The sequence below is a fragment of the Mauremys mutica genome, chromosome 5 (assembly GCF_020497125.1).
Source record: "Mauremys mutica isolate MM-2020 ecotype Southern chromosome 5, ASM2049712v1, whole genome shotgun sequence".
NCBI classification, from domain to species: Eukaryota; Metazoa; Chordata; order Testudines; family Geoemydidae; genus Mauremys; species Mauremys mutica.
Window position 1 is genome coordinate 18406143 of NC_059076.1, and position 20829 is coordinate 18426971.

Here is a 20829-nt window from a genome sequence, read left to right on the forward strand (position 1 = left end):
GGGAACTCGAAGCTAGGGTTAGGGTTCCTATGGGTAGGGCACTCGGAGCTAGGGTTACTGTTCCTATGGGTAGGTAACTCGGACCTAGGGTTAGGGTTCCTACAGGTAGGGCACTCGAGCTAGGGCTGGGTTCCTATGGGTAGACTACTTGGAGCTAGGGTTAGGCTTCCTATGGGTAGGTGACTTGGAGCTAGGGTTAGGGTTCCTATGGGTAGCGCACTCGGAGCTAGGGTTAGGGTTCCTATGGGTAGGCGACTTGGAGCGAGGGTTAGGATTCCTATGGGAAGAGCACTCGGAGCTAGGGTTAGGGTTCCTGTGGGTAGGGAACATGGACTTAGGGTCAGGGTTCCTATGGGCAGGCGACTTTGAGCTAGGGTTACGATTCCTTAGGGTTCCTATGGGCAGGCGACTTGGAGCTAGGGTTAGGGTTCCTATGGGCAGGCGACTTGGAGATAGGGTTAGGGTTCGTATGGGTAAGGTACTCGGAGCTAGGGTTAGGGTTCCTAGGGGTAGACTACTTGGAGCTAGGGTTAGAGTTCCTATGGGTAGGGCACTCGGAGCTAGTGTTAGGGTTCCTATGGGTAGGCGACTTGGAGCTAGGGTTAGGGTTGCTATGGATATGGCACTCAGAGCTAGGGTTAGGGTTCCCATGGGTTGACTACTTGGAGCTAGGGTTAGGGTTTCTATAGCTAGGGCACTCGGAGCTAATGTTAGGGTTCCTATGGGTAGGAGACTTGGAGCTAGAGTTACGATTCCTATGGGTAGGTCACTCGGAGCTAGGGTTAGGGTTCGTATGGGTAGGGTACTAGGAGATAGGGTTAGGGTTCCTTTGGGTAGACTACTTGGAGCTAGGGTTAGGGTTCCTATGGGTAGTGCACTCGGAGCTAGGGTTAGGGTTCCTATGGGTAGGCGACTTGGAGCGAGGGTTAGGATTCCTATGGGAAGAGCACTCGGAGCTAGGGTTAGGGTTCCTATGGGTAGGGAACTCGGACTTAGGGTTAGGGTTCCTATGGGCAGGCGACTTTGAGCTAGGGTTACGATTCCTAAGGGTAGGGCACTTGGAGCTAGGGTTAGGGTTCGTATGGGTAGGGTACTCGGAGGTAGGATTAGGGTTCCTATGGGTAGACAACTTGGAGCGAGGGTTAGGGTTCCTATGGGTAGACTACTTGGAGTAGGGTTATGCTTCCTATGGGTAGGGCACTCGGAGCTAGGGTTAGGGTTCCTAAAGGGTAGGGCACTCGGAGCTAAGGTTAGGGTTCCTATGGGTAGGGCACTCGGAGCTAGGGTTCGGGTTACTATGAGTATACTACTTGGAACTAGTGTTAGGGTTCCTATGGGAAGGGCACTCGGAGCTAGGGTTATGGTTCCTATGGGTAGGGCACTTGGAGCTGGGGTTAGGGTTCGTATGGTAGGCCACTTGGAGCTAGGGTTAGGGTTCCTACAGGTAGGGTACTCAGAGCTAGGGTTAGGGTTCCTATGGGTAGGTGACTTGCAGCTAGGGTTAGCTTTCCTATGGGTAGGGCACTCGGAGCTAGGGTTAGGGTTCCTATGGGTAGACTATTTGGAGCTAGGTTTAGGGTTCCTATGGGTAGGGCACTCGGAGCTAGGGTTAGGGTTCCTATGGGTATGGCACTCGGAGCTAGTGTTAGGGTTCCTATGGGTAGGGCACTCGGAGCTAGGGTTAGGGTTCCTATGGGTAGGCGACTTGGAAACAGGTTTAGGGTTCCTATGGGTAGGCGACTTGGAGCTAGGGTTAGTTTTCCCATGAGTAGGGCACTCAGAGCTAGGGTTAGGGTTCCTATGGGTAGAGCACTAGAAGCTAAGGTTAGGGTTACTCTGGGTAGGGTACTCAGAGCTAGAGTTAGGCTTCCTATGTGTAGGGCACTCGGACCTAGGGTTAGGGTTCCTATGGGTAGGGCACTCGAAGCTATGGTTACGGTTCCTATGGGTAGGCAACTGGGAGCTAGGGTTAGGGTTCCTATAGGTAGGGCACTCGGAGCTAGGGTTAGGGCTCCTATGGGTAGGCGACTTGGAAATAGGGTTAGGGTTCCTTTGGGTAGGCGACTTGGAGCTAGTGTTAGGGTTCCCATGGGTAGAGCACTCGGAGCTGGGATTAGGGTTCCTATGGGTAGGTGACTTTGAGCGAGGGTTAGGGTTCCTATGGGAACAGCACTCGGAGCTAGGGTTCGGGTTCCTATGGATAGGGCACTCGGACCTAGGGTTAGAGTTCCTATGGGTAGACTACTTGGAGCTAGGTTTAGGGTTCCTATTGGTAGGGCACTCGGAGCTAGGGTTAGGGTTCCTATGGGTAGGCGACTTGGAGCTAGGGTTAGGGTTGCTATGGATATGGCACTCAGAGCTAGGGTTAGGGTTCCCATGGGTTGACTACTTGGAGCTAGGGTTAGGGTTTCTATAGCTAGGGCACTCGGAGCTAATGTTAGGGTTCCTATGGGTAGGAGACTTGGAGCTAGAGTTACGATTCCTATGGGTAGGTCACTCGGAGCTAGGGTTAGGGTTCGTATGGGTAGGGTACTAGGAGATAGGGTTAGGGTTCCTTTGGGTAGACTACTTGGAGCTAGGGTTAGGGTTCCTATGGGTAGTGCACTCGGAGCTAGGGTTAGGGTTCCTATGGGTAGGCGACTTGGAGCGAGGGTTAGGATTCCTATGGGAAGAGCACTCGGAGCTAGGGTTAGGGTTCCTATGGGTAGGGAACTCGGACTTAGGGTTAGGGTTCCTATGGGCAGGCGACTTTGAGCTAGGGTTACGATTCCTAAGGGTAGGGCACTTGGAGCTAGGGTTAGGGTTCGTATGGGTAGGGTACTCGGAGGTAGGATTAGGGTTCCTATGGGTAGACAACTTGGAGCGAGGGTTAGGGTTCCTATGGGTAGACTACTTGGAGTAGGGTTATGCTTCCTATGGGTAGGGCACTCGGAGCTAGGGTTAGGGTTCCTAAAGGGTAGGGCACTCGGAGCTAGGGTTAGGGTTCCTATGGGTAGGGCACTCGGAGCTAGGGTTCGGGTTACTATGAGTATACTACTTGGAACTAGTGTTAGGGTTCCTATGGGAAGGGCACTCGGAGCTAGGGTTATGGTTCCTATGGGTAGGGCACTTAGAGCTGGGTTAGGGTTCGTATGGTAGGCCACTTGGAGCTAGGGTTAGGGTTCCTACAGGTAGGGTACTCAGAGCTAGGGTTAGGGTTCCTATGGGTAGGTGACTTGCAGCTAGGGTTAGCTTTCCTATGGGTAGGGCACTCGGAGCTAGGGTTAGGGTTCCTATGGGTAGGGCACTTGGAGCTGGGGTTAGGGTTCCTATGGGTAGGGCACTCGGAGCTAGGGTTAGGGTTCCTATGGGTATGGCACTCGGAGCTAGTGTTAGGGTTCCTATGGGTAGGGCACTCGGAGCTAGGGTTAGGGTTCCTATGGGTAGGCGACTTGGAAACAGGTTTAGGGTTCCTATGGGTAGGCGACTTGGAGCTAGGGTTAGTTTTCCCATGAGTAGGGCACTCAGAGCTAGGGTTAGGGTTCCTATGGGTAGAGCACTAGAAGCTAAGGTTAGGGTTACTCTGGGTAGGGTACTCAGAGCTAGAGTTAGGCTTCCTATGTGTAGGGCACTCGGACCTAGGGTTAGGGTTCCTATGGGTAGGGCACTCGAAGCTATGGTTACGGTTCCTATGGGTAGGCAACTGGGAGCTAGGGTTAGGGTTCCTATAGGTAGGGCACTCGGAGCTAGGGTTAGGGCTCCTATGGGTAGGCGACTTGGAAATAGGGTTAGGGTTCCTTTGGGTAGGCGACTTGGAGCTAGTGTTAGGGTTCCCATGGGTAGAGCACTCGGAGCTGGGATTAGGGTTCCTATGGGTAGGTGACTTTGAGCGAGGGTTAGGGTTCCTATGGGAACAGCACTCGGAGCTAGGGTTCGGGTTCCTATGGATAGGGCACTCGGACCTAGGGTTAGAGTTCCTATGGGTAGACTACTTGGAGCTAGGTTTAGGGTTCCTATTGGTAGGGCACTCGGAGCTAGGGTTAGGGTTCCTATGGGTAGGTGACTTGGAGTTAGGGTTAGGGTTCCTACGGGTAGGGCACTCAGAGCTAGGGTTAGGTTTCCTATTGGAAGGGCAGTCGGAGCTAGGGTTAGAGTTCCTATGGGTAGGGTACCCAGTCCGAGCTAGGGTTAGGGTTCCTATGGGTAGGCACTCGGAGCCAGTGTTAGGATTCCTATGGGTAGGGCACTCAGAGCTAGGGTTAGGGTTCCTATGGTTAGGGCATTCGAAGCTAGGGTTAGGGTTCCTATGGGTAGGGTACTCGAAGCTACGGTTAGGGTTCCTATAGCTAGGCGACTTGGAGTTAAGGTTCCTATAGGTAGGGCACTCGGAGTTAGGTTTAGGGTTCCTATGGGTAGGGCACTCGGAGCTAGTGTTAGGGTTCCTATGGTCAGGCACCTTGGAGCTAGGGTTAGGGTACCTATGGATAGAATACTCGGAGCTAGGGTTAGGGTTCCCATGGGTTGACTACTTGGAGATAGGGTTAGGGTTCCTATTGGTACGGCACTCGGAGCTAGGGTTAGGGTTCCTATGGGTAGGGCACTCGGAGCTAGTGTTAGGGTTCCTATGGTCAGGCAACTTGGAGCTAGGGTTAGGGTACCTATGGATAGAATACTCGGAGCTAGGGTTAGGGTTCCCATGGGTTGACTATTTGGAGCTAGGGTTACGATTCCTATGAGTAGGGCTCTCGAAGCTAGGGTTAGGGTTCCTATGGTTAGGGCAGTCGGAGGTAGGGTTAGAGTTCATATAGGTAGGCGACTTGGAGCTAGGGTTAGGGTTCCTATGACTAGGGCACTCGGAGCTAGGGTTAGGGTTCCTATGGGTAGGGCATTCGGAGGTAGGGTTAGGGTTCCTACGGGTAGGGCACTCGAGCTAGGTTTAGGGTTCCTATGTGTAGACTACTTGGAGCTAGGGTTACGATTCCTAATGGTAGGGCACTCCGGAGCTTGGGTTAGGGTTCGTATGGGTAGGGTACTTGAAGCTAGGATTAGGGTTCCTATGCGTAGGTGACTTGGAGCTAGGGTTAGGGTTCCTATGGATAGGGCACTCGGAGCTAGGGTTAGGGTTGCCATGGGTTGACTACTTGGAGCTAGGGGTAGGGTTTTTATAGCTAGGGCACTCGGAGCTAGGGTTAGGGTTCCTATGGGTAGGCGACTTGGAGCTAGGGTTAGGGTTCCTATGACTAGGGCACTCGGAGCTAGGATTAGGGTTCCTATGGGTAGAGCATTCGGAGGTAGGGTTAGGGTTCCTATAGGTAGGCGACTTGGAGCTAGGGTTAGGGTTCCTATGGCTAGGTCACTCGGAGCTAGGATTAGGGTTCCTATGGGCAGGGCACTCGGAGCTATGGTTAGGGTTCGCATGGGTAGGACACTCGGTGCTAGGGTTAGGGTTCCTATGAGTAGACTACTTGGAGCTAAGGTTAGGGTTCCTATGGGAAGGGCACTCGGAGCTAGGCTTATGGTTCCTACGGTTAGGGCAGTCGGAGCTAGGGTTAGTGTTCCCATGGGTAGGGCACTCAAAGCTAGCGTTAGGGTTCCTATGGGTAGGCGACTTGGAGCTAGGGTTAGGGTTCCTATGGGTACGGCACTCGGAGCTAGGGTTAGGGTTCCTATGGGTATGGCACTCGGAGCTAGTGTTAGGGTTCCTATGGGTAGGCGACTTGGAAACAGGTTTAGGGTTCCTATGGGTAGGCGACTTGGAGCTAGGGTTAGGATTCCTATGGGTAGGGCACTCTGAGCTAGGGTTAGGGTTCCTATGTGTAGGGCACTCGGACCTAGGGTTAGGGTTCCTATGGGTAGGCGACTTGAAGTTACAGTTCCTATAGGTAGGGCACTCGGAGCTAGGGTTAGGGTTCCTATGGGGAGGACACTCCGAGCTAGGGTTAGAGTTCCTCTGGGTAGACTACTTGTAGCTAGGGTTAGGGTTCCTATAGGTAGGGCACTCGGAGCTATGGTTAGGGTTCGCATGGGTAGGACACTCGGTGCTAGGGTTAGGGTTCCTATGAGTAGACTACTTGGAGCTAAGATTAGGGTTCCTATGGGAAGGGCACTCGGAGCTAGGCTTATGGTTCCTACGGGTAGGGCACTCGAGCTAGGGTTACGGTTCCTATGGGTAGAGTACTTGGAGCGAGGGTTAGGGTTCCTATGGGAAGAGCACTCAGAGCTAGGGTTAGGGTTCCTATGGGTAGGGCACTCGAAGCTATGGTTAGGGTTCCTATGGGTAGGCAACTTGGAGCTAGGGTTAGTGTTCCTATAGGTAGGGCACTCAGAGCTAGGGTTAGGGTTCCTATTGGAAGGGCAGTCGGAGCTAGGGTTAGGGTTCCTATGGGTAGGGTACTCAGTCGGAGCGAGGGTTAGGGTTCTGATGGGTAGGCACTCGGAGCTAGTGTTAGGGTTCCTATGGGTAGGTCACTCAAAGCTAGGGTTATGGTTCCTATGGTTAGGGCACTCGAAGCTAGGGTTAAGGTTCCTATGGGTAGGGTACTCGAAACTACGGTTAGGGTTCCTATAGGTAGGCGACTTGGAGTTTAGGTTCCTATAGGTAGGGCACTCGGAGCTAGGGTTAGGGTTCCTATAGGGAGGACACTCGGAGCTAGGGTTAGAGTTCCTCTTGGTAGAATACTTGTAGCTAGGGTTAGGGTTCCTATAGGTAGGGCACTCGGAGCTAGGGTTAGGGTTCCTATGGGTAGACTACTTGGAGCTACGGTTAGGGTTCCCATGGGTAGGACACTCGGTGCTAGGGTTAGGGTTCCTATGAGTAGACTACTTGGAGCTAGGGTTAGGGTTCCTATGGGAAGGGCACTCGGAGCTAGGCTTATGGTTCCTACGGGTAGGGCACTCGAGCTAGGTTTAGGGTTCCTATGTGTAGACTACTTGGAGCTAGGGTTACGATTCCTAATGGTAGGGCACTCCGGAGCTTGGGTTAGGGTTCATATGGGTAGGGTACTTGGAGCTAGGATTAGGGTTCCTATGGGTAGATTACTTGGAGCTAGGGTTAGGGTTCCTATGGGTACGGCAGTCGGAGCTAGGGTTAGGGTTCCTATAGGTAGGCGACTTGGAGCTAGGGTTAGGGTTCCTATGGCTAGGTCACTCGGAGCTAGGGTTAGGGTTCCTATGGGTAGGGCAGTCGGAGCTAGGGTTAGGGGTCTTATGGGTAGGGTAGTCGGAGCTAGGGTTAGGGTTCCCATGGGTAGGGCACTCGAAGCTAGGGTTAGGGTTCCTATGGGTAGGGCACTCGGAGCTGTGATTTGGGTTCCTATGTGTAGGGCACTCGGAGCTAGAGTTAGGGTTCCTATGGGTAGGCGACTTGGAGCTAGGGTTAGGGTTCCTATGGGTAGACTACTTGGAGCTAGGCTTCGGGTTCCTATGGGTATGGCACTCGGAGCTAGGGTTAGGTTTCCAATGAGTATGGCACTCGGAGCTAGTGTTAGGGTTCCTATGGGTAGGCGACTTGGAGCTAGGGTTAGTATTCCTATGGGTAGGGCACTCGGAGATAGGGTTAGTGTTCCTATGTGTAGGGCACTCGGACCTAGGGTTAGGGTTCCTATGGATAGGGTACTCGAAGCTACGGTTAGGGTTCCTATAGGTAGGCGACTTGGAGTTAGGGTTCCTATAGGTAGGGCACTCGGAGCTAGGGTTAGGGTTCCTATGGGGAGGACACTCGGAGCTAGGGTTAGAGTTCCTCTGGGTAGATTACTTGTAGCTAGGGTTAGGGTTACTATAGGTAGGGCACTCGGAGCTAGGGTTAGGTTTCCTATGTGTAAACTACTTGGAGCTAGGGTTAGAGTTTCTATGGGTAGGGCACTCAGAGCTATGGTTAGGGTTCCCATGGGTAGGACACTGGGTGCTAGCGTTAGGGTTCCTATCAGTAGACTAGTTGGAGCTAGGGTTAGGGTTCCTATGGGAAGGGCACTCGGAGCTAGGCTTAGGGTTCCTACGGGTAGGGCACTCGAGCTAGGGTTAGGGTTCCTCTGGTTAGAGTACTTGGAGCTAAGGTTAGGGTTCCTATGGGTAGGTGACTTAGAGCTAGGGTTAGGGTTCCTATGGGTAGCGCACTCGGAGCTAGCGTTAGGGTTCCGATGGGTAGGCGACTTGGAGCGAGGGTTAGGTTTCCTATGGGAAGAGCACTCGAAGCTAGGGTTAGGGTTCCTAGGGGTAGCGCACTCGGACCTAGGGTTAGGGTTCCTATGGGTAGACTACTTGGAGCTAGGTTTAGGGTACCTATGGGTAGGGCACTCGTAGCTAGGGTTAGGGTTCCTATGGGTAGGCGACTTGGAGCTAGGGTTACGATTCCTATGGGTAGGGAACTCGGAGCTAGGGTTAGGGTTCGTATGGGTAGGGCACTCGGAGCTAGGGTTAGGTTTCCTATTGGTATGGCACTCGGAGCTAGTGTTAAGGTTCCTATCGGTAGGCGACTTGGAGCTAGGGTTAGGGTTCCTATGGGAATGGGCACTCGGAGCTAGGGTTAGGGTTCCTATGTGTAGGGCACCCGGATCTAGGGTTAGGGTTCCTATGGGTGGGGTACTCGAAGCTACGGTTAGGGTTCCTATAGGTAGGCGTCTTGGAGTGAGGGTTCCTATAGGCTGGGCACTCGGATCTAGGGTTAGGGTTCCTATGGGGAGGACACTCGGAGCTAGGGTTAGAGTTCCTCTGGGTAGACTACTTGGAGCTAGGGTTAGGGTTCCTATGGGTAGGGCACTCGGACCTAGGGTTAGGGTTCCTATGGGTAGGCGACTTGGAGCCAGGGTTACGATTCCTAAGGGTAGGGCACTCGGAGCTAGGGTCAGGGTTCATATGGGTAGGGTACTCGGAGCTAGGATTAGGGTTCCTATGGGTAGACTACTTGGAGCTAGGGTTAGGGTTCCTATGGGTACGGCACTCGGAGCTAGGCTTAGGGTTCCTATGTTTAGGGCACTCGGAGCTAGTGTTACGGTTCCTATGGGTAGATGACTTGGAGCTAGGGTTAGGGTTCCTATGGATAGGGCACTCAGAGCTAGGGTTAGGGTTCCCATGGGTTGACTACTTGGAGCTAGGGTTAGGGTTTCTATAGCTAGGGCACTCGGAGCTAGGGTTAGGGTTCCTATGGGTAGGCGACTTGGAGCTAGGGTTAGGGTTCCTATGACTAGGGCACTCGGAGCTAGAGTTAGGGTTCCTATGGTTAGGCGACTTGGAGCTAGGGTTAGGGTTCCTATGGGTAGACTACTTGGAGCTAGGCTTCGGGTTCCTATGGGTATGGCACTCGGAGCTAGGGTTAGGTTTCCAATGAGTATGGCACTCGGAGCTAGTGTTAGGGTTCCTATGGGTAGGCGACTTGGAGCTAGGGTTAGAATTCCTATGGGTAGGGCACTCGGAGATAGGGTTAGTGTTCCTATGTGTAGGGCACTCGGACCTAGGGTTAGGGTTCCTATGGATAGGGTACTCGAAGCTACGGTTAGGGTTCCTATAGGTAGGCGACTTGGAGTTAGGGTTCCTATAGGTAGGGCACTCGGAGCTAGGGTTAGGGTTCCTATGGGGAGGACACTCGGAGCTAGGGTTAGAGTTCCTCTGGGTAGATTACTTGTAGCTAGGGTTAGGGTTCCTATAGGTAGGGCACTCGGAGCTAGGGTTAGGGTTCCTATGTGTAAACTACTTGGAGCTAGGATTAGAGTTTCTATGGGTAGGGCACTCGGAGCTATGGTTAGGGTTCCCATGGGTAGGACACTGGGTGCTAGGGTTAGGGTTCCTATCAGTAGACTACTTGGAGCTAGGGTTAGGGTTCCTGTGGGAAGGGCACTCCGAGCTAGGCTTAGGGTTCCTATGGGTAGGGCACTCGAGCTACGGTTAGGGTTCCTCTGGGTAGAGTACTTGGAGCTAAGGTTAGGGTTCCTATGGGTAGGTGACTTGGAGCTAGGGTTAGGGTTCCTATGGGTAGCGCACTCGGAGCTAGCGTTAGGGTTCCGATGGGTAGGCGACTTGGAGCGAGGGTTATGTTTCCTATGGGAAGAGCATTCGAAACTAGGGTTAGGGTTCCTATGGGTAGCGCACTCAGACCTAGGGTTAGGGTTCCTATGACTAGGACACTCGGAGTTAGGGTTAGGGATCCTATGGGTAGGGGATTCGGAGGTAGGGTTAGGGTTCCTATAGGTAGGCGACTTGGAGCTAGGGTTAGGGTTCCTACGGTTAGGGCAGTCGGAGCTAGGGTTAGGGTTCTTATGTGTAGGGTAGTCGGAGCTAGGGTTAGGGTTCCCATGGGTAGGGCACTTGAAGCTAGGGTTAGGGTTCCTATGGGTAGGGCACTCGGAGCGAGGGTAAGCGTTTCTATGGGTAGGGCACTCAGAGCTAGGGTTAGGGTTCCTATGGGTAGACTACTTGGAGCTAGGGTTAGGGTTCCTATGGGTACGGCACTCGGAGCTAGGGTTAGGTTTCTTATGGGTATGGAACTCGGAGCTAGTGTTAGGGTTCCTATCGGTAGGCGACTTGGAGCTAGGGTTAGGGTTCCTATGGGTAGGCGACTTGGAGCTAGGGTTCCTATCAGTAGACTACTTGGAGCTAGGGTAAGGGTTCCCATGGGTAGGACACTGGGTGCTAGGGTTAGGGTTCCTATCAGTAGACTACTTGGAGCTAGGGTTAGGGTTCCTATGGGAAGGGCACTCGGAGCTAGGCTTAGGGTTCCTATGTGTAGGGCACTCGGACCTAGGGTTAGGGTTCCTATGGGTAGGGTACTCGAAGCTACGGTTAGGGTTCCTATAGGTAGGTGACTTGGAGCTAGGGTTAGGGTTCCTATAGGTAGGGCACTCGGAGCAAGGGTTAGGGTTCCTATGGGGAGGAAACTCGGAGCTAGGGTTAGAGTTCCTCTGGGTAGATTACTTGTAGCTAGGGTTAGGGTTCCTATGTGCAAACTACTTGGAGCTAGGGTCAGAGTTTCTATGAGTAGGGCACTCGGAGCTATGATTAGGGTTCCCATGGCTAGGACACTGGGTGTTAGGGTTAGGGTTCCTATCAGTAGACTACTTGGAGCTAGGGTTAGGGTTCCTATGGGAAGGGCACTCGGAGCTAGGCTTAGGGTTCCTATGGGTAGGGCACTCGAGCTAGAGTTAGGGTTACTCTGGGTAGAGTACTTGGAGCTAAGGTTAGGGTTCCTATGGGTAGGTGACTTGGAGCTAGGGTTAGGGTTCCTATGGGTAGCGCACTCGGAGCTAGCGTTAGGGTTCCGATGTGTAGGCGACTTGGAGTGAGGGTTAGGTTTCCTATGGGAAGAGCACTCGAAGCTAGGTTTAGGGTTCCTATGGGTAGCGCACTCGGACCTAGGGTTAGGGTTCCTATAGGTAGACTACTTGGAGCTAGGTTTAGGGTACCTATCGGTAGGGCACTCGTAGCTAGGGTTAGGGTTCCTATGGGTAGGCGACTTGGAGCTAGGGTTATGATTCCTATGGGTAGGGCACTCGGAGCTAGGGTTAAGGTTCGTATGGTTAGGGCACTCGGAGCTACTGTTATGGTTCCTATGGGTAGGCGACTTGGAGCTAGGGTTAGGGTTCCTATGGGTACGGCACGCGGAGCTAGGGTTAGGGTTCCTATGGTTAGGGCACTCGGAGCTAGTGTTAGGGTTCCTATGGGTAGGTGACTTGGAGCTAGGGTTAGGGTTCCTATGGATAGGGCACTCAGAGCTAGGGTTAGGGTTCCCATGGGTTGACTACTTGGAGCTCGGGTTAGGGTTTCTATAGCTAGGGCACTCGGAGCTAGGTTTAGGGTTCCTATTGGTAGGCTACTTGGAGCTAGGCTTAGGGTTCCTATGACTAGGACACTCGGAGTTAGGGTTAGGGATCCTATGGGTAGGGCATATGGAGGTAGGGTTAGGGTTCCTATAGGTAGGCGACTTGGAGCTAGGGTTAGGGTTCCTACGGTTAGGGCAGTCGGAGCTAGGGTTAGGGTTCCCATGTGTAGGGCACTCGGAGCTAGAGTTAGGGTTCCTATGGGTAGGCGACTTGGTGCTAGGGTTAGGGTTCCTATGGGTAGGGCAGTCGGAGCGAGGGTAAGCGTTTCTATGGGTAGGGCACTCGGAGCTAGGGTTAGGGTTCCTATGGGTAGACTACTTGGAGCTAGGGTTAGGGTTCCTATGGGTACGGCACTCGGAGCTAGGGTTAGGTTTCCTATGGGTATGGAACTCGGAGCTAGTGTTAGGGTTCCTATCGGTAGGCGACTTGGAGCTAGGGTTAGGGTTCCTATGGGTAGGCGACTTGGAGCTAGGGTTAGGATTCCTATGGGGAGGGCAATCGGAGCTAGGGTTAGGGTGCCTATGTGTAGTGCACTCGGACCTAGGGTTAGGGTTCCTATGGATACGGTACTCGAAGCTACTGTTAGGGTTCCTATAGTTAGGCGACTTGGATTTAGGGTTCCTATAGGTAGGGCACTCGGAGCTAGGGTTAGGGTTCCTATGGGGAGGACACTCGTAGCTAGGGTTAGAGTTCCTCTTGGTAGACTACTTGTAGCTAGGGTTAGGGTTCCTATAGGTAGGGCACTCGGAGCTAGGGTTAGAGTTCCTATGTGTAGACTACTTGGAGCTAGGGTTAGGGTTCCTATGGGTAGGGCACTCGGAGCTACGCTTAGGGTTCCCATGGCTAGGACACTCGGTGCTAGGGTTAGGGTTCCTATGAGTAGACTACTTGGAGCTAGGGTTAGGGTTCCTATGGGAAGGGCTCTCGTAGCTAGGCTTAGGGTTCCTACGGGTAGGGCACTCGAGCTAGGGTTAGGGTTCCTATGGGTAGAGTACATGGAGCTAGGGTTAGGTTTCCTATGGGTAGGTGACTTGGAGCTAGGGTTAGGGTTCCTATGGGTAGCGCACTCGGAGCTAGGGTTAGGGTTCCTATGGGTAGGCGACTTGGAGCGAGGGTTACGATTCCTCTGGGTAGGGCACTCGGAGCTAGGGTTAAGGTTCGTATGGTTAGGGCACTCGGAGCTACTGTTATGGTTCCTATGGGTAGGCGACTTGGAGCTAGGGTTAGGGTTCCTATGGGTATGGCACGCGGAGCTAGGGTTAGGGATCCTATGGTTAGGGCACTCGGAGCTAGTGTTAGGGTTCCTATGGGTAGGTGACTTGGAGCTAGGATTAGGGTTCCTATGGGTAGGGCATTCGGAGGTAGGGTTAGGGTTCCTATAGTTAGGCGACTTGGAGCTAGGGTTAGGGTTCCTACGGTTAGGGCAGTCGGAGCTAGGTTTAGGGTTCTTATGTGTAGGGTAGTCGGAGCTAGGGTTAGGGTTCCCATGGGTAGGGCACTCGGAGCTAGAGTTAGGGTTCCTATGGGTAGGCGACTTGGAGCTAGGGTTAGGGTTCCTATGGGTAGGGCACTCGGAGCGAGGGTAAGCGTTTCTATGGGAAGTGCACTCGGAGCTAGGGTTAGGGTTCCTATGGGTAGACTACTTGGAGCTAGGGTTAGGGTTCCTATGGGTATGGCACTCGGAGCTAGGGTTAGGTTTCCTATGGGTATGGAACTCGGAGCTAGTGTTAGGGTTCCTATCGGTAGGCGACTTGGAGCTAGGGTTAGGGTTCCTATGGGTAGGCGACTTGGAGCTAGGGTTAGGATTCCTATGGGGAGGGCAATCGGAGCTAGGGTTAGGGTACCTATGGGGAGGACACTCAGAGCTAGGGTTAGAGTTCCTATTGGTAGACTACTTTTAGCTAGGGTTAGGGTTCCTATAGGTAGGGCACTCGGAGCAAGGGTTAGGTTTCCTATGTGTAGACTACTTGGAGCTAGGGTTAGGGTTCCTATGGGTAGGGCACTCGGAGCTACGCTTAGGGTTCCCATGGCTAGGACACTCGGTTCTAGGGTTAGGGTTCCTATGAGTAGACTACTTGGAGCTAGGGTTAGGGTTCCTATGGGAAGGGCTCTCGTAGCTAGGCTTAGGGTTCCTACGGGTAGGGCACTCGAGCTAGGGTTAGGGTTCCTATGGGTAGAGTACTTGGAGCTAGGGTTAGGTTTCCTATGGGTAGGTGACTTGGAGCTAGGGTTAGGGTTCCTATGGGTAGCGCACTCGGAGCTAGGGTTAGGGTTCCTATGGGTAGGCTACTTGCAGCGAAGGTTACGATTCCTAAGGGTAGGGAACTCGGAGCTTGAGTTAGGGTTCGTATGGGTAGGGTACTCGGAGCTAGGATTAGGGTTCCTATGGGTAGAATACTTGGAGCTAGGGTTAGGGTTCCTATGGGTACGGCACTCGGAGCTAGGGTTAGGGTTCCTATGGGTAGGCGACTTGAAGCTAGGGTTAGTGTTCCTATGGATAGGGCACTCGGAGCTAGGGTTAGGGTTCCCATGAGTTGACTACTTGGAGCTAGGGTTAGGGTTTCTATAGCTAGGGCACTCGGAGCTAGGGTTAGGGTTCCTATGGGTAGGCGACTTGGAGCTAGGGTTACGATTCCTATGGGTAGGGCACTCGGAGCTAGGGTTAGGGTTCGTATGGGTAGGGCACTCGGAGCTAGGGTTAGGTTTCCTATGGGTATGGCACTCGGAGCTAGTGTTAAGGTTCCGATCGGTAGGCGACTTGGAGCTAGGGTTAGGGTTCCTATGGGAATGGGCACTCGGAGCTAGGGTTAGGGTTCCTATGTGTAGGGCACTCGGATCTAGGGTTAGGGTTCCTATGGGTGGGGTACTCGAAGCTACGGTTAGGGTTCCTATAGGAAGGCGTCTTCGAGTGAGGGTTCCTATAGGTAGGGCACTCGGATCTAGGGTTAGGGTTCCTATGGGGAGGACACTCGGAGCTAGGGTTAGAGTTCCTCTGGGTAGACTACTTGGAGCTAGGGTTAGGGTTCCTATGGGTAGTGCACTCGGAGCTAGGGTTAGGGTTCCTATGGGTAGGGCACTCGGACCTAGGGTTAGGGTTCCTATGGGTAGACTAATTGGAGCTAGGTTTTGGGTTCCTATTGGTAGGGCACTCGGGGCTAGGGTTAGGGTTCCTATGGGTAGGCGACTTGGAGCTAGGGTTACGATTCCTAAGGGTAGGGCACTCGGAGCTAGGGTCAGGGTTCGTATGGGTAGGGTACTCGGAGCTAGGATTAGGGTTCCTATGTGTAGACTACTTGGAGCTAGGGTAAGGGTTCCTATGGGTACGGCACTCGGAGCTAGGCTTAGGGTTCCTATGTTTAGGGCACTCGGAGCTAGTGTTAGGGTTCCCATGGGTAGGTGACTTGGAGCTAGGGTTAGGGTTCCTATGGATAGGGCACTCAGAGCTAGGGTTAGGGTTCCCATGGGTTGACTACTTGGAGCTTGGGTTAGGGTTTCTATAGCTAGGGCACTCGGAGCTAGGAATAGGGTTCCTATGCGTAGGCGACTTGGAGCTAGGGTTAGGGTTCCTATGACTAGGGCACTCGGAGCTAGGGTTAGGGTTCCTATGGGTAGGGCAGTCGGAGCTAGGGTTAGGGGTCTTATGGGTAGGGTAGTCGGAGCTAGGGTTAGGGTTCCCATGGGTAGGGCACTCGAAGCTAGTGTTAGGGTTCCTATGGGTAGGGCACTCGGAGCTATGATTTGGGTTCCTATATGTAGGGCACTCGGAGCTAGAGTTAGGGTTCCTATGGGTAGGCGACTTGGAGCTAGGGTTAGGGTTCCTATGGGTAGACTACTTGGAGCTAGGCTTCGGGTTCCTATGGGTACGGGACTCGGAGCTAGGGTTAGGTTTCCAATGAGTATGGCACTCGGAGCTAGTGTTAGGGTTCCTATGGGTAGGCGACTTGGAGCTAGGGTTAGAATTCCTATGGGTAGGGCACTCGGAGCTAAGGTTAGGGTTCCTATGGATAGGGTACTCGAAGCTACGGTTAGGGTTCCTATAGGTAGGCGACTTGGAGTTAGGGTTCCTATAGGTAGGGCACTCAGAGCTAGGGTTAAGGTTCCTATGGGGAGGACACTCGGAGCTAGGGTTAGAGTTCCTCTGGGTAGATTACTTGTAGCTAGGGTTAGGTTTCCTATAGGTAGGGCACTCGGAGCTATGGTTAGGGTTCCCATGGGTAGGACACTGGGTGCTAGGGTTAGGGTTCCTATCAGTAGACTACTTGGAGCTAGGGTTAGGGTTCCTATGGGAAGGGCACTCGAGCTAGGGTTAGGGTTCCTCTGGGTAGAGTACTTCGAGGTAGGGTTAGGGTTCCTATGGGTAGGTGACTTGGAGCTAGGGTTAGGGTTCCTATGGGTAGCGCACTCGGAGCTAGCGTTAGGGTTCCGATGGGTAGGAGACTTGCAGCGAGGGTTAGGTTTCCTATGGGAAGAGCACTCGAAGCTAGGGTTACGGTTCCTATGGGTAGCGCACTCGGAGCTAGGGTTAGGGTTCCTATGGGTAGACTACTTGGAGCTAGGTTTAGGGTACTTATGGGTAGGGCACTCGGAGTTAGGGTTAGGGTTCCTATTGGTAGGCGACTTGGAGCTAGGGTTACGATTCCTAAGGGTAGGGCACTCGGAGCTAGGGTTAAGGTTCGTATGGTTAGGGCACTCGGAGCTAGGGTTAGGGTTCCTATGGGTAGACTACTTGGAGCTAGGTTTAGGGTACCTATGGGTAGGGCACTCGTAGCTAGGGTTAGGGTTCCTATGGGTAGGCAACTTGGAACTAGGGTTACGATTCCTAAGGGTAAAGCACTCGGAGCTTGAGTTAGGGTTCGTATGGGTAGGGCACTCGGAGCTATGATTAGGGTTCCCATGGGTAGGACACTGGGTGCTAGGGTTAGGGTTCCTATGAGTAGACTACTGGGAGCTAGGGTTAGGGTTCCTATGGGAAGGGCACTCGGAGCTAGGGTTACGGTTCGTATGGGTAGAGTACTTGGAGCTAGGGTTAGGGTTCCTATGGGTAGGTGACTTGGAGCTAGCGTTAGGGTTCCGAGGGGAATGCGACTTGGAGCGAGGGTTAGCTTTCCTATGGGAAGAGCACTCGGAGCTAGGGTTAGGGTTCCTATGGGTAGGAACTCGGACCTAGGGTTAGGGTTCCTATGGGTAGACTACTTGGAGCTAGGTTTAGGGTACCTATGGGTAGGGCACTCGAAGCTAGGGTTAGGGTTCCTATGGGTAGGCAACTTGGAGCTAGGGTTACGATTCCTAAGGGTAAAGCACTCGGATCTTGAGTTAGGGTTCGTATGGGTAGGGTACTCGGAGCTAGGATTAGGGTTCCTATGGATAGATTACTTGGAGCTAGGGTTAGGGTTCCTATGGGTACGGCACTCGGAGCTAGGGTTAGGGTTCCTATGGGTAGGCGACTTGGAGCTAGGGTTAGGGTTCCTATGGATAGGGCACAAGGAGCTAGGGTTAGGGTTCCCATGAGTTGACTTCTTGGAGCTAGGGTTAGGGTGTCTATAGCTAGGGCACTCGGAGCTAGGGTTAGGGTTCCTATGGGTAGGCGACTTGGAGCTAGGGTTACGATTCCTATGGGTAGGGCACTCGGAGCTAGGGTTAAGGTTCGTATGGTTAGGGCACTCGGAGCTAGTGTTATGGTTCCTATGGTTAGGCGACTTGGAGCTAGGGTTAGGGTTCCTATGGATAGGGCACTCGGAGCTAGGGTTAGGGTTCGTATGGGTAGGGCACTCGTAGCTAGGGTTAGGTTTCCTATGGGTATCGCACTCGGAGCTAGTGTTAGGGTTCCTATGGGTAGGCGACTTGGAGCTAGGGTTAGGGTTCCTATAGGAATGGGCACTCGGAGCTAGGGTTAGGGTTCCTATGTGTAGGGCACTCAGACCTAGGGTTAGGGTTCCTATGGGTGGGGTACTCGATGCTACGGTTAGTGTACCTATAGGTAGGCCACTTGGAGTGAGGGTTCCTATAGGTAGGGCACTCGGATCTAGGATTAGGGTTCCTATGGGTAGTGTACTCGGAGATAGGGTTAGGGTTCCTATGGGTAGGGAACTTGAAGCGAGGGTTAGGGTTCCTATGGGAAGAGCACTCGGAGCTAGGGTTCGGGTTCCTATGGGTAGGGGACTTGGACCTAGGGTTAGGGTTCCTATGGGTAGACTACTTGGAGCTAGGTTTAGGGTTCCTATTGGTAGGGCACTCGAGGCTAGGGTTAGGGTTCCTATGGGTAGGCGACTTGGAGCTAGGGTTTTGATTCCTAAGGGTAGGGCACTCGGAGCTAGGGTTAGGGTTCCTCTGAGTAGGGCACTCGAAGCTATGGTTAGGGTTCCTATGGGTAGGCAACTTGGAGTTAGGGTTAGTGTTCCTATAGGTAGGGCACTCGGAGCTAGGGTTAGGGTTCCTATGTGTAGGGCACTCGGACCTAGGGTTAGGGTTCCTATGGGTAAGTTTCTCGAAGCTACGGTTAGGGTTCCTATAGATAGGCGACTTGGAGTTAAGGTTCCTATATGTAGGGCACTCGGAGCTAGGGTGAGGATTCCTATGGGGAGGACACTCGGAGCTAGGGTTAGAATTCCTCTGGGTAGACTACTTGGAGCTAAGGTTAGGGTTCCTATGGGTAGGGCACTCGGAGCTACGGTTAGGGTTCCCATGGGTAGGACACTCTGAGCTAGGGTTCGGGTTCCTATGAGTAGACTACTTGGAGCTAGGGTTAGGGTTCCTATGGGTAGTTGACTCGGAGCTAGGGTTAGGGTTCCGACGGTTAGGGCAGTCGGAGCTAGGGTTAGGGTTCTTGTGGGTAGGGTAGTCGGAGCTAGGGTTAGGGTTCCCATGGGTAGGGCACTCGAAGCTAGGGTTAGGCTTCCCATGGGTAGGGCACTCGGAGCTATGGTTTGGGTTCCTTTGGGTAGGCGACTTGGAGCTAGGGTTAGGGTTCCTATGGGTAGGGAACTCGGAGCGAGGGTTAGCGTTTCTATGGGTAGGGCACTCGGAGCTAGAGTTAGGGTTCCTATGGGTAGAATACTTGGAGCTAGGGTTAGGGTTCCTATGGGTACGGCACTCGGAGCTAGGGTTAGGTTTCCTATGGGTATGTCACTCGGAGCTAGTGTTAGGGTTCCTATGGGTAGGCGACTTGGAGCTAGGGTTAGGATTCCTATGGGTAGGGCACTCGGAGCTAGGTTGAGGGTTCCCATGGGTTGACTACTTGGAGCTAGGGTTAGGGATTCTATAGCTAGGGCACTCGGAGCTAGAGTTAGGGTTCCTATCGGTAGGCGACTTGGAGCTATGGTTACGATTCCTATGGGTAGGGCACTCGGAGCTAGGGTTAGGGTTCGTATGGCTAGGGTACTTGAAGCTAGGGTTAGGGTTCCTATGGGTACGGCACTCGGAGCTAGGATTAGGGTTCCTATGGGTAGGGTTCTCGGAGCGAGGGTTAGCGTTTCTATGGGTAGGGCACTCGGAGCTCGGGTTAGGGTTCCTATGGGAAGGGCACTCGGAGCTCGGGTTAGGGTTCCTATGGGTAAGGCACTCGGAGCTAGGGTTAGGGTTCCTATGGGTAGGCGACTTGGAGCTAGGGTTAGGGTTCCTATGGGTAGGGCAGTCGGAGCTAGGGTTACGATTCCTATGTGTAGGGCACTCGGACCTAGGGTTAGGGTTCCTATGGGTAGGGTACTCGAAGCCATGGTTAGGGTTCCTATAGGTAGGCGACTTGGAGTTAGGGTTCCTCTAGGTAGGTCACTCGGAGCTAGGGTTAGGGTTCCTCTGGGTAGACTACTTGGAGCTAGGGTTAGGGTTCCTATAAGTAGGGCACTCGGAGCTAGGGTTAGTCTTCCTATGTGTAGGGCACTCGGACCTAGGGTTAGGTTTCCTATGGGTAGGGCACTCGAAGCTACGGTTAGGGTTCCTATGTTTAGGCAACTTGGAGCTAGGGTTAGGGTTCCTATAGCTAGGGCACCCGGAGCTAGGGTTAGGGTTCCTATGGGTAGGCGACTTGGAGCTACGGTTAGGGTTCCTATGGGTAGGGTACTCGGAGCTAGTGTTAGGGTTCCTATGGATAGGACACTCGGACCTTGGGTTAGGGTTCCTATGGGTAGGGCACTCAAAGCTAGGGTTAGGGTTCCTATGGGTGAGGCACTCGGAGCTAGGGTTAGGGTTCCTATGGGTAGGCGACTTGGAGCTAGGGTTAGGGTTCCTATGGGTATGGCATTCGGAGCTAGGGTTACGGTTCCTATGTGTAGGGCACTCCGACCTAGGGTTAGGGTTCCTATGGGCAGGGTACTCGAAGCTATGGTTAGGGTTCCTATAGGTAGGCGACTTGGAGTAAGGGTTAGGGTGCCTATAGGTAGGGCACTCGGAGCTAGTTTTAGGGTTCCTATGGGTAGACTACTTGGAGCTAGGGTTAGGGTTCCTATAGGTAGGGCACTCGGAGCTAGGGTTAGGATTCCTATGGGTAGGCGACTTGAAGCTAGGGTTAGGGTTCCTATGAGTAGGGCACTCGGAGCTCGGGTTAGGGTTCCTATGGGTAGGGCATTCGGAGGTAGGGATAGGGTTCCTATGGGTAGGGTACTCAGACCTAGGGTTAGGGTTCTTATGGATAGAGCACTCGGAGCTAGGGTTAGGGTTCCGATGGGTTGACTACTTGGAGCTAGGGTTAGGGTTTGTATAGCTAGGGCATTCGGAGCTAGGGTTAGGGTTCCTATGGGTCGGCGACTTGGAGCTAGGGTTAGGGTTCGTATGGGTAGGGCTCTCGGAGCTAGGGTTAGGGTTCCTTTGGGTAGACTACTTGGAGCAAGGGTTAGGGTTCCTATGGGTAGGGCTCTCGGAGCTAGTGTTAGGGTTTCTATGGGCAGGCAACTTGGAGCTAGGGCTAGGGTTCCTATGGATAGGGCACTCGGAGCTAGGGTTAGGGTTCCCATGGTTTGACTACTTGGAGCTAGGGTTAGGGTTTCTATGGGTAGGGCACTCGGAGGTAGGGTTAGGTTTCCTATGGGTAGGGCACTCGGAGCTAGTGTTA